The 17,596-nt window shown below is 48.6% G+C and overlaps 1 long non-coding RNA gene across 1 annotated transcript; it reads right to left on the minus strand.

Annotated features, from left to right (window-relative positions):
- Nucleotides 1-1,575: 1,575 nt before the first annotated feature.
- On the minus strand, nt 1,576-11,607 carry LOC108581735. The gene is made up of 2 exons (XR_001894431.3): nt 11,387-11,607; nt 1,576-2,086 (listed from the first exon to the last, which is right to left on the minus strand). It is a non-coding gene; the product is annotated as an uncharacterized LOC108581735 (long non-coding RNA).
- Nucleotides 11,608-17,596: the final 5,989 nt, after the last annotated feature.

Consider the following 17,596-nt stretch of genomic DNA (forward strand, 5'->3'; position numbering starts at 1 on the left):
GGAGAGTCCCTCCTCCTGGGGTTCACCCAGGAAACTCCACCCAGTCCTTCTCGCACCCTGGGAACATTCCTCCATTGTAATCCTCACTGCCCTGGGCCCCTGGGATGCACTCAAGGACCTGTCTATCATCCGTATAGTGTGACAACATCTATTTGTTGTTTCCGTGCCCTGTTTGGGCAAGGAAGCAGGAGGTGAGATTCTTTGGATGAAGAAGAGGTGAGTCCCCCTGTGATGTGAGCCAGTGAATGGTGGTTGTCAGCTCAGAGTCATTCCAAAATACTCCTAATACATTTCTGTTTTGATTGTATCTTTATGAATTAGTGGTGATGTTTACGCCATTGCAGGAAAAAAAAAAAAAGAATGATGCTCCGTTTCACAGCTTTCAGAGCTGGTTTCACACACACTTGAATGGTCCAGCTATTTCTGACAGCTACAAAACACAGGTGCACGCACCACCTTGCCTTCTGGGAAGCTGTAGGAGACACGTTACCTCTCAACAGGATAAACAGCCACACACTAGAGGGTAAAGGCAGGGCAAGCTTCACCCCAGCACCTCCTAACCTGGCACAGGCTTGACCACATGCTACTTCAATGACTTCTTTTTGAGATCAAACACCTGCCCAGCACCCCAGTCTCCTGCCTTCTTGCTTGGAGCCTGCATCTCAGCTTCCTCAGCAGCAATGAAAAAGGAAGCCAACCCCGACCTGTAGAAATAGTGTATTTCCTCAATTCCAAGGCACACAATTGTTCAAATTTTAATTATTGTGAAATCAGGATGTGTCTTACAATTAGTCGGTACACTATATGTGTACTGACTTTTTTCTTTCATTTTTGTTCACCCCCTACGAACTGTTCTTAAAACAATGGTGTGTCGTACAATTGATGACATCTTAGAATCAAAGAAAATAGTAGTTAAAATCAAGGGGTGGCAATTTAAGGTCCACCCATGTCAGACTTCTCAAAGTCATTGTGAAACTATGTTTTGTTCTAGTGTGTGTGAACCCAGAGAGACTGGATTCCTAGATCCCTGAGGCCTCCTGGCCAAGCCAGGCGCATGGGGAGACAAAGGGTGAAGCATGGTCCCTACCGACTTGCTGGCCCTGCCAGCTCTGCCACTGGCTTTGTGATTTTCATTCCTGAATTCATAGAGATGGCTGCCAGCAACGAGAGGTAATCTTAGGACACACAGGCCTGGGCTAGGCCTTGGAATATTCCGGAAGTCAGTGGCCACAGTTGTATCAAGCCAGACGGGACACATATGGGAATACAATTACAGCAAAGCCGGCAAGGCTCGGTGAGGGGCAGAGGGCCCGGCCACATGAGGAACCAGCGCCGTGAGCAGGCCCAGGTCTGGGTGCTGGCTGTGTGTCCTGCACAGCCACATCTCCCAGAGTGCATTCGTCACCATCCACTCCAGATGCCCCTCGAACAAATGAATTTCACAGTCGCAAAGGGCTGAAAAATGCTCTGTGACCTGGCACCCCCTTGGGGAACCACAGTGCATTAAAGCTCTGAGAAGTCCTGCAGTAAAGAAACCTGATGAGTTTTTGTTTAAGTTACTGCTTTCGAAACTTATTTGATCGCAGAATCCTTTTATTCCAGTAACGCTTTTTACAATCTTAAGATGTGAATTTTCTGCAGAACAGCCACTTGGGAAGAGGCCTGTCTTGTGCAGAAAGATGAGGGACTGGGAGCCAATTTCGTCGCTCCCTCAGTTGATTATGAAAGATGAAAACCTAGAGTGGAGACATGAAGGGTAAGACCAGGGAATAGACTCTCTCTGGGGTCCCAAAACATGGCCCTGGCTATGGACATACTGGGGAGTGGGGGGATCCGCTTGCCTGCTGGCCTCTTTTGGGCAGTCAGTATTGGTTGCCCAGGTATCCCCAGGGCAGTAGCTGCAGCACTGGCCTGATGGGTGTGCAAGCCAGCTGGTGTGTCCAGCATGGTCTTGGCACACTTGGTTGTTTTGGAAAGGTCTTTTCTTGAACAGGAACTTGCATCCTCAAAAACAACAGCAAAACACAAGGCCACACTCACCCCCGAGGGTAGGTCCGTAGCTCCTCCTGCACACCCAGGAAAGATCCTGTGGAAACAGAGTACCGGAGGATATGGGATAGGAGACAACAGAGAGGAGGGCTGCTTCCTGAATTTGGGAAACACAGCTGCTACTTCGGGCCCTCCAGATACTTGAAAGAAAAAATGATGGAAAGCAGTAGCTGAGAATTAAGTTCTTGGTGACCACTGGCTGTGTGCAGTACAAATAGGACTAGAAAGTACTACAAAGAATGCAAATCTGTCTGCTGCGCCCAGCAACTTCCAATTGGTGAAAGGCTATGTCCCTGGAGAGGTAATAACTGCCACTGCAAGAAATTCCTGGGGTCCAATCCTGAATTCTTCTCTCAACAGCAAGATTCTGGGAAAGGGAATCTAGGTTGTTCATGGAAATTCAATGGAAGAATTAAGGCAATTAAATTTTAAGTTTTGCAGGGCTGGTAGACAAGAGAAGAAGGGAACCATAGGCAATGAGCACAACTAAAACAAAGGCACAGAAGCAGGACGGTCAGGCTTTGCTCAGAGAATAACTAAAATGAGAGAAATGAGCGGGCGTGCCAGGGTCCTGGGAGACAGTGGGAGGTGGGTCACAGACAGCAGGCTGAGGAGTTTGGATTTGCTCATAGAGAAATATCTTAAACGAACAGATTCCATGTCAGGTGAGGTCTCTTGGCTTCAAGAAGCTGGCAGTCAGGAGGGAGCGATCAGATGCTGGGTGGGAGTTGACAGCATCTGGGGGAAAGAGGGAGGATGTGGGCAATGAGGAGTTTTTCAGTGGGTGGTGTGGTTGTCCGAGGGGAGGCCATGAGCAGAGAGAACTGAGGCAGGGAGAGGGAAGCCCATGTGTCAGGCCCTGGGGTTGGGTCAGAAGAGGTGGTCAAGGAGGGAAAGGAAGGAGAGAAGACAAGGAGAAAGGAAGGGAAGAGGGAGACACCTCCCTTCTCACTGGTGTCAGGGTTCTGATTGTGACTGGGCTTTGCATAGAGCAGGTGCAACCCGCACATGATATTTCGCCTGAAGATGTGTTTTTCTGACGTGCACAGTAATTTTCAAAAGCAGGAAAACTTTATATAGATATCCAGATTTCTCTAGATAAATGGAAAGGCCTGACCTTCCTGGACCTGCGCCTGGCAGTGCCACCTGGAGCTGGTCGCAGCTGCTCCCGCAACTCCTGGACTGGGCGCTTCAGTTGGCTGTGGTCCCCACCCTTCCTACTGCCTCACACCCAGGCCGCTCCACTCACATCCACTGACACCCTCTGCCTGGCCCCAAGGACACTGAAGTTTGCAACCTAGATGCAGATTATGTGCACACAGGGCTGCCATTCACAGGAGGGAGATGGTCAGTTGGGGAGGAGGGTGCTGAAATTCAGCTTGCATGCATGCCCGTTTTCTCTGTATGTCCCAGGGAAGGAGGTCCCTTCTGTATTTGCACAAAGACATCATACAGGCTGAAAATGGCCCTGCCCGCAAATTCTTCCGAAGGTGTGTCTTCTCCATTGGTCACAATGCGCTGTGCAGCCCATGAGAATAAGACCAACTCAGGGGAGCTGAGAGCGAGAGGAGACTGCATTCTCAGACACAATTGTCCAGACACTTCCTTTAAAAACTACATGCCAATGCCCAGTAATGCTCAGCCTTGGAAAACAGTGAGTGTCTCATCAAGCCATTTAAAGCAGGGAGAACATTTTAATTGGTTGCAAGGGCAGGTGTAATTATTTACAGCATACAGAGGTTTTCCTTTTGAACCTCGCAGCAATCACGTGCAGCGGCAATTTTTCTTTCCCTATTTTGCAGATGAGGAAATGGAAGCTTACAGAGGTTAAGTGATTGGCCTCAGGCCATTGCATTTAATACTACTAATAATATTAACAGCCATAGTTCACCCTGGGCAGGCCTGAGCATCTCACAAACATTCGCTCATTTACTCCTCACCCCGTGAGAGCACTGATGCTACTTTTTCCTCTCTCCCAGAAGAAGACAGAAGCCTAGGAGAGTCTGGGCAGACTCCAAAGCCCATACTTCTAGTCCCAACATGAGACACCCCCATTGGCCCACACCTAAAGGCAAATCAGTCAACTAAAATCCAGGTCTTCAGTCTAGAATCTGTCACTCTTATTCCTGCATAATTTTTAACACTGGACTCACGGTGCCTTGAGCTGAAATGGTTCATGCAGGATATATCAAAAATCTGAGCATTAACCAGAGTGTTTGTAATGACAAGGAATCTGTGCCTTTTCTATGAGACACACCAGCTCTGTGTTTGACTCTGGTCAGTGTAGGCGTTAACTTCTGATCTGAATCAGCCATACCTGGGTTCCAGCCTCGCCCTACAACCCACCACTGGTGTGGTCTTGGACCCATCACCTGCCTCTCAAGGCCTCATCTTCTCCCTCTGCGACAAGGGCACAACCACAGCCCCAGTGTCATGGCAACACATGGGTCAGGCTCAGGTCTGGAGCTTGGCAATCAGCTGACGATGGCAGGGAGGCTCTGCTTCCTGTCCCAGGCAGAGGGGATGGCACAACCTATGAGTAATGCAGGTTTGAGTGCTGAACCAGTTCAGAGCAAAGCTGGGAGGACCTGCGGCAGGGATGCAGGGGGTGGCTCCTTCAACTTGTCTGCAGCACAGCCACACATGCCACCAGTGTGGGGAGGGAGCCCCTGGTCACTTTCTGCTGGGGAGCAGAATCGCTGAGGAAGGGCCCAACGCCAATGGGGAAGAGGCCTCCCCCACAACCCTGGGCCTCCTGCCCACTCAAGCCACTTAAAAATCCATACCGTGCCCACAAGCCTTTCCAGTCTCTGTGTCTCAGGAAGGCCCAAGACAGTAGGTGGAGGTGGGCACATGACAGGGCTTTCTCATTGCTTTCAAACAATGCATGTGCTGGGCCATGTTTTCTCCTCTTCTAGAAGCTTCTGTGTCCCAGGCCAGGTGGGTGCTCGTTGTGTTCCCTCTGTTTCTGGGATCCCCTCCTGCTCAGGATTTAGGGGGATTGGGAGCCCTGTGCCCACCTGCCAGCTCCCATTTACTCACACCACCCTGCAGGCTGGAGGCTTAGCCACTTCCCAGGAGGATCCTAGAAAGGATATTGGTCGCCCAGCTGTTGAACCTGCTCCAGCATCCTTGAGGGCCTTGAAAATCTATTTTAGGCTGGGCACCTATAATCCCAGAAATATGGGAGGCCAAGACGGGTGGATCACCTGAGATCAGGAGTTCGAGATCAGCCTGGCCAACATGGTGAAACCCCGTCTCTACTAAAAATATGAAACTAGCCAGACATGTTGGCGCGTGCCTATAATCCCAGCTACTCAAGAGGTTGAGGCAGGAGAATTGCTTGAACCCAGGAGGCAGAGGCTGCAGTGAGCATGAGCCGAGATGGCGCCATTGCACTCCAGCCTGGGCAATAGAGCGAGACTCCATCTCAGAAAAAAAGAAAACCTTAAAAAAGAAAGAATGCCGCTGTCATGCAGAAATACCTCTGACAAACATGAGGCCAGCTAAGCTGGGGTGGGGGCCGGGTGGCAGCCTCTGAGGAGGCCTCTGCAGTCCTGGGTGGATGGCTTGGGTACAGCCTGTGAATATGAGAAGCCCTTGGCCGCTGCACATGGCTCAGTTCCCACCATCGTGCGTCAGACACTGGAAGATAGTAGTTGGAGCTGCTGGACAGAGCTGTTTTTTCTCAACCAGACAGTATCCAGGTGCCTGTCCCTAGGCAGAAGGAGAGGTGCCACCACCGGCTACCATGATAAGGAGCCAGCTCAGAGCACCTTTGTTGGGGGGGCCTGAGGAGATGAGGTGGTATGGGGATAGGATTCTGGAGGACCCCGCTGGAACAGGTAGAAGGACAAGAATAACTCCCCATTGGGACTGAAGGAGAGGAAGGCACATGGGGGCCCTTGGCAGGGTGGAATAGGGCCATAGATAAAAGGAAAGAGGAGAAAAGGACAGATATTGGGGAGAGTGAGAGGGAAGGGAGGGGAGGAGAAGGGAGGAGGACACCTCCAGATCTGGCATGGCACAAGTCTCCTCAGAAAGGAGGAGTGCAAGATGTGGGAGGAAGAGAAGGACGTGAGGGTCTCCAAAGTCTGCTCAAATTTTCAGGTGCAAATGACCTCCCATCAAAATAGCCCCAGTCTGAGTTCTGCAGAGGCTGAGAGCCAACTCAAGGGCATGGAGTTTCTGAAGCCAGAAGGGACCTTGATAAACACGAAAGCCTGAGGCCTGAGGAAGTTAAAGTGATGTGCTCAAAATAACCCAGCCAAAAGGGAACACAGCCTGGATCCACACACTTGATGGTGCTCTATCCACTACACCATGAAAGGAGAGTCCAAACATGGTAAAGATGGATGGCAGACTGGCAACCAGTGCTCTCTCCATGACAGCACCATCCCCACCCTCCTCCTCTATTAGCTAAAACCCACACACGATACCGGCATTTGATAGTCTCTTATCTCCAATGAATGTTACTTTTACAACCTGGCACGCTTTAGATGGTAGAGTAATAAAGCAGAATTTATGCATCCAAACAAAGACCTCCAGTACCTTGGAAAACTGCACACCTTTGTTTAGCAATTGCATTCACGTTTAGTAATTGTTTTCTGAGTAATCCATCATCATTCATTTATTCCTATGCCAGCCAGACTCTGGTATTGGCAACTTAAAAATAAACACAACAGAGCTCCCACTGTATAATTGCTAAACACAATGACAGCTATAATTGAGGCACTGCAGGAAGGTCGGGGAGCCCAGGAGGGCGGAGCTGCTGCTGCCTCCTGAGCTGGGAGGGTTGGTGGCACCCCTTGCCCTGGTTTGCCATAGCAGATATCATAATCAATTACGGCCGTCTTTCGTGAGGAACCTGGATCTTTCCCAAGGAATCAGTGAGAAGTTTCAGCTCACATACCATCTCCAATTTGCCATCCCTGGGATGTTAGCTGAATCCTCTCCTTTTACATTGAGGAGACTGAAGGCCAGAGAGTTTGATGCAGGGCCTAGGTTAGACTCCAGACCAGCTGCCAGGAGAGATGAGGGCCTGGTGGAGACCGGCCAGCAAGTGGTCATGCTGCCTGCTGCAGACCCCACTTCACACTCTCATGCCACCCCCCTTGGGTTCACTGATAAAATTATGCTCACGAGAGCAGTGCTCTGATTTCTACGAGATACTGTAGAAAATAACTTTTTTCTTTTTGTATTATTTTTTATTGCATGATACATATTCATTTCAGAAAAACTAGAAAATACAGCTACATTGGAAGGCAAAATTGAAGTCACTCATAATCTAACCACGGCTATTTACATTTATACCTTGTTGGATATATTTTCAATATCTTTCTAGGCATTTTTCTCTCTGCTTATGTGCCTGTGGTGTTATGATACATATGCATAGGTTTTCATTCGTGGTTCCTGGCTCATCACTCCCATAGTCCTTGTTATAATGTTGGGAGCGTTAGGCCTCAGGAGACAACATCCCTGTCTCTGACTTTTTCTGCGGGTTTGTGATGGTTGAATGGGCTGGCACGGGCGTCTAAGGCAAGGACTCTAATCTGATTGTGGACCAAAAGACCCTCATTTCAGAGTAGGTCCTGTCCCATGCCCTAAAGGAAGAAATACTGCACAGAGAGGCTAGGAAAAGTCTGAACAGACAGGTCTTGCTGGGTTTAGATTATTTTCTTTTTTTCCAATCACATTTCTACATGGTTGTCAGTCATGCCATGTAATGAAACCTCCATAAAAGCCCAAGAGGGGCCAGGTGTGTTGGCTCACACCAGTAATCCCGACACTTCGGGAGGCCAAGGTGGGTGGATCACTTGAGCCCAGGAGTTCAAGACCAACCTGGGCAACATGGCAAAACCCCATCTCTACCAAAATAAATACAAAAATTAGCTGGGCATGATGGCTTTTGCCTGTGGTCCCAGCTGCTCAGGAGGATCGCTTGAGCCTGAGAGGTGGGGGTTGCAGTGAGCTGAGATCATGCCACTGAACTCTAGCCTGAGTGACAGAGCAAGAAAAAGGAAGGAAGAAAGAGAGAGAGAGAGAGAGAGAGAAAGACAAAGACAAAGAGAAAGAGAAAGAGAAAGAAAAGGAAAAGAAAAGAAAAAGAAAGAAAGGACAGGACAGGAAAGGAAAGGAGGAAGAAGGGAAGGAAGGAAAGAAAAATAAAGAAAGAAAGAGACAGAAAAGAAAAAAAAGGAAAGGAAGGGAAAAGAAGGAAAGAAGAAGGAAAGAGGAAGGAAGGGAAGGAAGGAAAGAAGGAAGGGGAAGGAAGGAAGGAAGGAAGGAAGGAAAGAAGGAAGGAAGGAAGGAAGGAAGGAAGGAAGGAAGAAGGGAAGGAAGGAAGGAAGGAAGGGAAGGAAAGAGAGAAAACCCAAGAGGACAGTGTTCAGAGAGCTGAGCACGTGGAGACTGACAGGAAGTTGAAGTCATCCATAAAATGTAGTAGGTGTTGCCCAGGCTCCATGGGGACCGGACTCTTCCAGACCTTGCCCTGTGTATCTCTTCATCTGGCTGCTTATTTATATCCTTTAAAATACCTTTCCTAACAAACATGTAAATGTTAAGAGTTTTCCCAAGTTCTGTGAGCCACTCTAGCAAATGGAACCCAATGAGGGAGTCTTGGGAACCCCAACTTGAAGTGGGTCAGTCAGAAGTTCCAAAAACCTGGACTTGAGACTGGTGGAAAGTGGGGGGCAGTCTTGTGGGACTGAGTTCTTAAGTCGTGAGATCTGATGCTATCTCCTGGTAGGCAGTGACGGAACGGAATCGGAGGACACTCAGCTGGTGTCCGTTGTTTGGTGTGTGGGGAAAACCCCACACATTTGGTCACAGAAGTCTTCCTCTGTTGATGATTGCTGTTGCGGTGTGAGAGCAGAGGAAAAACATGATTTGAGAGGTTTTCCCAAAACATAGTAATCAGAGTAATCCATCCACCTTGTGAGTGTGCATATGTGCTTATGTATGTGCATATGGGATTACATAAATATGGCTCACATGTGTATGATCGTATTTGCACACTCCCTTGTCCACTTACTTATGTATCAAAGTTTCCTTCGTAATGTCTGCTCTGTGTCACTGTGTACCCTCCCCTGTCCTCCATTCCCCGCACCAAGAGTATTATGAGTATTGAATGCCATGTGGGCAGTTTCCCCAGGCAATGAGGGGGTGGGCCTGGCAAATGCAGGCCATGTAGAATGCTGCAGGGCGGGAGACGGGTGAGCCAAGGGAGCCGAGAGTTCCAGATAACAGAGTGCACAGCAAATGCCATGGCCCGCGTCCAGCAACCAGGAGAAACAGAACTGCTGAGCTCAGAGTAGGCCAAGGCCGCGTCTGCTAGCAGGGAGCGAGGGCACAGCCTGCTGTCTGGCCTCTTCTGCCCCGTCCCTCCACTGGGACATGGCCCAGCTGAGAAAGGGCTGCCAGGCAGCAAGTCAAGCGTGGGGCGGGAGAGGACAACGTTTTACGCAAGAGTGGATTCTCGGAGCCTCTGCACTCTCCGTCAGGGCTGCTGGCATGGAGAACACAAAGAAACCATCATCTAGGACTTGATTGAACTACTGGACTTACCAGAAGAGCCCAATGTGAAGCAAAGAGGTCCAGAGAAAAAAGCATTCTAGTGACATTTTTATATATTTAAAAACTGGAATAAAGAAAACATAATTAGATTGGGAGGCCGAGACGGGCGGATCACAAGGTCAGGAGATCGAGACCATCGTGGCTAGCACGGTGAAACCCCGTCTCTACTAAAAAATACAAAAAACTAGCCGGGCGAGGTGGCGGGCGCCTGTAGTCCCAGCTACTCGGGAGGCTGAGGCAGAAGAATGGCGTAAACCCGGGAGGCGGAGCTTGCAGTGAGCTGAGATCCGGCCACTGCACTCCAGCCTGGGCGACAGAGCGAGACTCCGTCTCAAAAAAAAAAAAAAGAAAAGAAAACATAATTAGAACACTGAGATCCCACTGTCTATGAAAAATGGGCCCAGCCCTGCTGACAACCAACACGCCTCACCTCACACCTTCCTCTCCGCCTTCTTTCTGGCCTTGAGTCGTGAGCCGACCATGCACATCTTACCACCTGGCGAACCTCATACTCTCCTCCCGCCCACCCCCAGCAAGCTCCACATTCCAAAGGCTTGCCTGAGAGACCTGCCCACCTCCTTGGCAGTTCTGGCCTCCAGCGCCCTGCCAGGTGAGTGACTTCTCTGTCCTGTGTAGCATTTGGTACAGGTATGTACTGCATGTATAACACTTACCATACTGGCTTGGGTTTGTGACACACCTTCAAGGGAGTCCCTGGAGAGCAGAAAGCTTATCCTATTTATGTTTTGCCCACCTTGTTCCTGAAGAATACCTGGCACATTGCAAGGGATCAGCAATATTTCCAGCCAAACCATAAACTTCTCCATCTCCCCTTGAAGTCTTCTCGATAATTTCCTAGGAACTCCCAGAAACAACAATGGCTGCCACTCACTGAGAGCTTCCTATGCGTTAGGCCCTGTGCCAAGCCTTGGCATCCACGTGTCACTTAAACTTCAGGTAGATAGCCAGATTTAGCAAGAATAATAATGAATAATAATAAATAATAATTTAGGATATCCAGTCAGATTTGAATCTCACATAAGCAACGAATAACATTTTAGTATAAGTATGTCCCACACAACTTTTATACCAGGCATCCTATATTTTATCTGGCAATCCTGGCCCCAGGGCAACCCTATGTGAGAATCTTGTAGGTCCATTTTACATGTGAGGGAACTGAGGCTCAAAGAGGCTAAACAACTTTCCCACAGTAACATCTGAGATGGAATGGCAGGCACCTGACTTCAGAGCCCCCCAACATGGCCTTTGCGTGTCTGGGAGATGGAGCTCCAGGTGGAACTGGTTAAGGGGGTGAATCCATTGGCTGGGAGATGTCATGAGTTTGAGACTGTATTGGGAGCACCTGGCACATGGTGGCCATCAACCAATTTTTAGTCTCTCTCTCCCTTCTTCCCCTGCATCAAATTGGAAATTTCCTTGAGACCCTGCACGCAGAGGGTCCTCTACAAACATGTTGAGCCTGCCACTCTCGTAGGAAAGCAGAAGGAAGAAGGATGATGTTGGAGAAGATCCCTGCCATGTGATTTATTATGACAGTCTGAGGCCTCAGACAGCTCAGAGCAAAGAGACCTGGAACGCAGCCCCAGATCCCTGGAAGAGACTTTACAGGTGCCACGTTGGAGAGTGGAAAGTGAGGGAGACGGTCTCAAAGAACAGGAGCAGAGATTATCAGAGACACCACAAACTTGAAAAGTCAGGATGGGTAGGACTTGGGGAGAGGAAAAAAAAAAAGTCTTACCTTTACAATAGCCTTAAGGACCACAAATTTAAGGGCTCTCCACAGGCTTTAGGACAGAGTCAAGGAAGTGCTTGCTGGTCAACCCTTTCAACAGAAACTGTGCCCGTGGTCTCCCTGCTGCAGGCAGCGATGGTGGTGTCAATATCTGCTCTTCTCCGGCTCCCTCCATGCCTCTGAAAACATGGAAGTGCTTTTACCCCTCCAGAAGGAGAGGCAGCTGAAGGAAGGAGGAAAGAGGGTGGTCCAGCGCAGGCGCAGACTGTTTGGAACTTTCTGCTCTGTCTGCGGGTTTGTGATGGTTGAATGGGCTGGCACGGGCGTCTAAGGCAAGGAACTGTAAGGGAGGCTGCAGCCTGCCCTTGTGACCCAGCACACGTCAGATGGCCAGAGTGGGAATGGGTTGGAGATTTGCCTTTGAACATAACTGAAAGGATATGAGCAGGGATGAGAGAAGTTCTTTCTATAAAAATCTAAAAACCAAAGGGCCAAACTGATCAACTTGCAAAACGGGAAGGACTGACAAAAATCTCAGGAAATCACCAAGGTCATGGGGGAAGATCATGAGAAAAATGTATGTGAGGCTCCCACCCTAGCCCTGCCACCACACAGTGTTGGCCCTGACTGCCACTCACCTGGGTGCCCCCTGGACTGCAAGCACCTGGCAGGGACTGGGCTTTATTCCTGGAACAGTAGGGGGTCCTAGCCCCTAGCACAGCACCAGGAGAATATATAGCAATAAATGTCACCCCATCCTGCAAAGTCCTGCTCAAGGGCCAGCCCCCATATCCCCAGCTAGAAGCCGCCTCTCCTTCTGCAGCATTCTACTGCGGCTCTCCATCTCTCTTGGGACTGGAAGTGAAAAGCATTTTTAACAGTGGTTCACAAGGTCTTGGTGCAGATAGAAAATAGAGAGTAGGTGAGTTGGAGAGGATGGCACAGACTGAACCCCAGACAAGAAGGATGTCTGAGGACTCAGCCCTGGTCTGTTAGCAGTTACGGGTACCTAGAATAGGAAAGCAATGCAGAAGGGTCACTCTATCCCAGGCCCCAGCAGCTGTCCACCTGCTTCTTCATTTGTCTTTCCTCCCAGATCCACATCCTCACCTCACATCAGGAAGGCCCGGTGCTCACTTTTACCCACCATCCTCCTCCTCCCCGTTGGGCCAGCAGCTCTGACTGCTGCACAGGGTCTCTCCCATATGCCAGGCACTCTGCTGGCTGCAGAGCAGCTCAAACTGCAGGGCGGTCAGGACAGACAGAATCTTTGCTTTTTCTTTTCATCTGATCAGGGGCTTCTGTCTGATCGGAATTAGGTATCTGGGCTGTTCCAGGCGATGCACAGCAGCCACTGGGCTCTCCTTTCAAGGATTAACCCTTTCCAGGTGGCCACAATGGTGGTGGCAGCCAAGCGCTCACCTCCACATAAGCCTTCCCTCTTCTGTCCAAACCAAATCCACTCTCAGGAAAGGATCTGGAACTAAGTGGAGCTAAGGAGTAATAAATAGAGACAGTTCACTAGGATCTTGTGTGGAGCAGGAAATCAAAGTCGGGGACTGCATCACACTGCTGCAATCCCTATTAAACATTTGCTGTTCAAAGTTCTTTCTTAATGGCCTGCTGGAATTTTTTTTTATCATTCTTCCTCTCTGGCCTGTCTTTCAGCAGCAGCACCAGCCTCCCCAGCTTCTCCCATCTCCTCCTGGACTTTCTCATAGCTGTAGGCTTCCATGTTCTCAACCTCTATTATTCAGAGGAGTTCACCTCAGTCACAATGCGCCAGAGCTCTGATGACCCACCTATCAGCCACACAAAGGACCCTGCCATGAACAAAGCGTCCGTCACTGAGGATCCTGTACCCCTCTGCCATAAAGTCAGTGTCCTGGCTGCCAACCACCAGGCAGAACCTACTAGATTTCTTTAAAATAGATACTGGGGCCTCCTTCCTCAATCATGGTCAAGGCCTAAGCTTCCTTCTCAAAGGCAGGCAGTCCTGGGTTTTATGGCAAGAATTGCTTCCTATTTGCAAGGTGCTCTGGGGAAGGGCTGAGTGTGGAGGGCCATATGTGCAGGTCTTTAGGATTTTAGCTGAGCTGCCTTTTCTTGCAGTTTAAGAAGAAAACAGCCAGCTGTTCCCTCCTTGTAATAAATGTCTCTGCATATTTGAAGACAGTAGTTAGGTCATTCTTGAGCTTTCTCATCTTCCAACTAAACAACGGTGGCCCCTGTAACCTTTCCTTGGCAAATTGTAAGGACCATATGCAGAGGAAAAGCAGAACAAAACCATCTGATGGGGAAGGCCTCCTATCTCTAACCGAGTGTCTGTTTTGAAATGCGGTCTGCACTCCAGTCTTTAATTACATGTAAATTCAGTAGCTTCAAGTGTCTGAGCCAGTGGGAGACCAGGTGCTGCTCATCAGGCCCCTTGGATGTGCTCATGCTGCAAGCCTGGGTGATAGCGTTTGGCAGACGCTAGGATTTCTTCTCTTCGGATTCATTTTGGGGCCGGAAAAAGGGCATCCCTGAGTGACCCAGGAGCACAGTCAGCTGACACTTCCTCCCCAGGTTCCCTGAGGGTAGGATAGGCCCCAAGAGCCTCCAGAGAGCCAGTGGCCTGCTGGAAAGGCTGCTCTCGGCCTCCACAGAAGCCAGCAAGAGTGGCTTCCAGATGTCCTGGTGGAGGCTGGCAGCCTCACTCTGCAGCCAGCGTCTCCCAGGGGAGGCTTCCTGCTACTGTTAACTCAGAGACAGGGGCTCTGCTCTGAGCACCTGCCCTCGGTGGGGGTGTTCTGATCACATCGACTTCTTTCCCATGGTTCTTTCCAGGCTCCTTTCCCACATTTACAGTGTGTTATCTTGGGAGACCCAATGTGTTAGTCTGTTTGTGTTGCTGGGAATACCTGAGTCTGGGTAATTCTTAAAGAAAAGAGGTTTATTTGGCTTGTAGTTCTGCAGGCTATAGAAAAAGCATGGTGCCGGGCACGGTGGCTCATGCCTGTAATCCCAGCACTTTGGGAGGCCGAGGCGGGTGGATCACAAGGTCTCGAGTTCAAGATCAACCTGGCCAAGATGGCAAAACCCCATCTCTACCAAAAATACAAAAACTTAGCCAGGCTTGGTGATGGGCACCTGTAATTCCAGCTACTCAGGAGGCTGAAGCAGAGAATTGCTTGAATCTGGGAGGTGAGCCAGGATCATGCCTCTGCACTCCAGCCTGGGCAACAGAGCAAGACTGCATCTCAAAAAAAAAAAAAAAGAAGAAGAAGAAGAAGCATGGCCATGATGGCCATGGCACTGGTATCTGCTTCTGGTAAGGACTCAGGAAGATCTCAGTCATGACCAGTCATGGTCAAAGGGGAGCAGGCTTGTCACATGTGAGAGAGAGAGTGACAGAGAGAAGGATGGAGGTGCCAGATTAAAAATCTAATCTTGCAGGAACAAGTAGAGCACGACTCCGTATCGTGGGGAGGGCACCAGGCCCTTCATGAGGGATCTTCCTCCATGACCCAAACACCTCCCACCAGGGCCCACCTCCAGCGCTGGGGATCCCATTTCAGTATGAGATTTGGAAAGAATGAACATCCAAACTGTATCATCCAAGGTCAGTACGTTTCTCTGTCCTCCAGTTTTGCCTGCCATGAGCAGCTTTCCCATGAGCCAGCTGTCCTTTTGGTCTCCAGGGTCACTTTCCTCCTTCAGTGCCCAGTGTTTGGACTTTAGGCTGAGCTTCAGGATTGTGGAGTCACAGAACAAGCTCATATAAGTGTGTAAGCAAGGCAGCAAATTTTTTAAAATAAAGAAAAAGTTATTTAGACAGTGCCAGTCATTCTGTGTGTCACCCTAGCTACACCCCAGGGTGGATGCGGAGTGGAGGGTAGAGGAGTGTGCATCCCTCACTCTATCTGCTCCTGTCCTTTCTGCACACTGCTCAGGCCAGGAGCACCTGGATTTGCCCCAGTGGGAATCACCTTTTTATTTATTTTTATTTTTATTTGAATCCGAATCTCACCCTGTCACCCAGACTGGAGTGCAGTGGTGCGATCTTGGCTCACTGCAACCTCCGCCTCCCGGGCTCAAGCGATTCTCCTGGTTCAGCCTCCTGAGTAGCTGAGGTTACAGGCATACATCACCATGCTCAGCTAATTTTTGTATTTTTAGTACAGATGGGCTTTCACCATGTTGGTCAGGCTGGTCTTGAACTCCTGACCTCGTGATTTGCCCACCTCAGCCTCCCAAAGTGCTGAGATTACAGGCATGAGCCACCATGCCTGGTGTCGACTCACCTTTGAGGAGACACAGTTTTGGCCAAAATAGCTCTTAAGTACAAGTGTTCAACTAGTCCCCAACCAAAGGGAAAGCAACCTTTTCCAACAGTGAAGAAGAAATTGGTTGTGTCTGCTTTTTAACAGCAAGAGGGTGAGTCTCAAACATGATGCCTCCATTAAGGTGTTCAGGAATTTTAACTACATGAAAAACGTGCCTTGGGAATGACTTCAGAACTTAACCCTCCAGGGAGAGATGCCTCTACTCTATGGCCCCTGGCCTGGTCTCAGATTGGATCATAAGCTCCCTCGTTTTTGTATCCCCATGCCCAAAACTGTGCCTGGCACTTAAGGGCCCATAATACATATTTTTGGCTTTGTTGAATAGTTTAATCATTAGTGATGCGAAGTCCCAACTGCATATTTACAGATATTTATGTGTGCACTACTTTATGGGTTATATGGGTGAGAAGTAGGAACTCAAGGAGAATAAATCGTACTTTCCTACCCCAAAATGCTTATAAAGCCACCAAGAAGACAAGACATAGACACATCAAATATAAATAAAATACAAAAGGATGTCCCCTGACATGCCAAATACGTGTTCACAGAAACAAAGTTCCTCTTGCCAAATTCCTGTTGTCTAAAGTAATTTTTCCTAAAACATATTCTCCAAAATACCAGTTTCTAGGGTGCCAGTGTGAGGAAAAGCTTTGATGGTCAGATGAGTTCAGGGCTGGGTTAGGGTGATTTCTTTACCAGAGGGTTTCTTCAAGACTTAAAGAAATCTGTATTGAGATATAAATTGTATAGCATAAAGTTCACCCACTTTAACTAAACAACTCGTGGCTTTTAGTATAGAGTTCTGCAGCCATCCCCACAATGTCACTGCAGAACATTTCCATCACCACCCAAAACACCTCATGCTGTTTGTAGCCATTTCCCATCCCCTTCCTTTCTAGCCCCTGACAACCACTAATTTACCTTCTGCCTCTATAGATTTGCCTATTCTGGACATTTCACAGAGATGGAATCATTTACTGTGTGCCTTTTTGCGACCGGCTTCTTTCATTTAACTTAATGTTTTCAAGGTTCATCCACATTGTTACATGTGTACACTGATGGACATTTGGGTTGTTTCCACTTTTTGGCTATCATACATAACATTCTTATAAACATTCATGAGCAAATTTTATTTGACCATATGTTTTCAGTTCTCTTGGGTCTATACAGAGGAGTAGAATTGCTGGGTCATATGGTAATTCTACATCTAGCTTTTAGAGGAACTCCCAGACTCTTTTCCAAAGCAGGTGCACTATTTTGCTTTCCCTCCAGCAGTGTACATGAGTTCCAATTTCCCTACATTCTCACCAACCCTTATGATTGTCTGTCTTTTTGTTATAGCCATCCCAGTGGGCGTGAAGCAGTACCTAATTGTAATTTTGATTTTTGTTTCCCTGATGACTAATTGTTTTGAGCATCTTTTCATGGGTTCAGGGCCTTTGATATGTTGATTTTTTTCACATATCCTCAAAAGGGGACACAGTCAGCAGCAGTTCCTAAATGCATTGGACCAAGCCAAACTTGCAAAAGCAGTTCCTGGAATGCAAGCCCATACCCGAAAGCTGGGAAACATTGGCCCAAAACCAGCCTGTGCTGGAAATGTGAGTTTGGTGAATATCCTTAGGTCATTACTTCTGCAAGTTTTGCTCAAAGGAAGGGAATCTGAACTCTCCACTCTTGTACAATAAGATAATAATAATAATAACTTTACTCCAAGATATGGCACCCTGGCATGATGAATATTTTGAATTAAAGGCCCTGGGAGAGAAGCAGATGCTGGAAAAGGCTTTTGGTTATCTGTATAAAGACTGGACCCACCAAGGACAGCAATTGTTTTCCATCTGTTCCGTGAAATCTCGTACCTGGATGGACGTTTTCACAAGATAAT

This window comes from Papio anubis, chromosome 14 (assembly GCF_008728515.1).
Source record: "Papio anubis isolate 15944 chromosome 14, Panubis1.0, whole genome shotgun sequence".
In the NCBI taxonomy this organism is placed as follows: domain Eukaryota; kingdom Metazoa; phylum Chordata; class Mammalia; order Primates; family Cercopithecidae; genus Papio; species Papio anubis.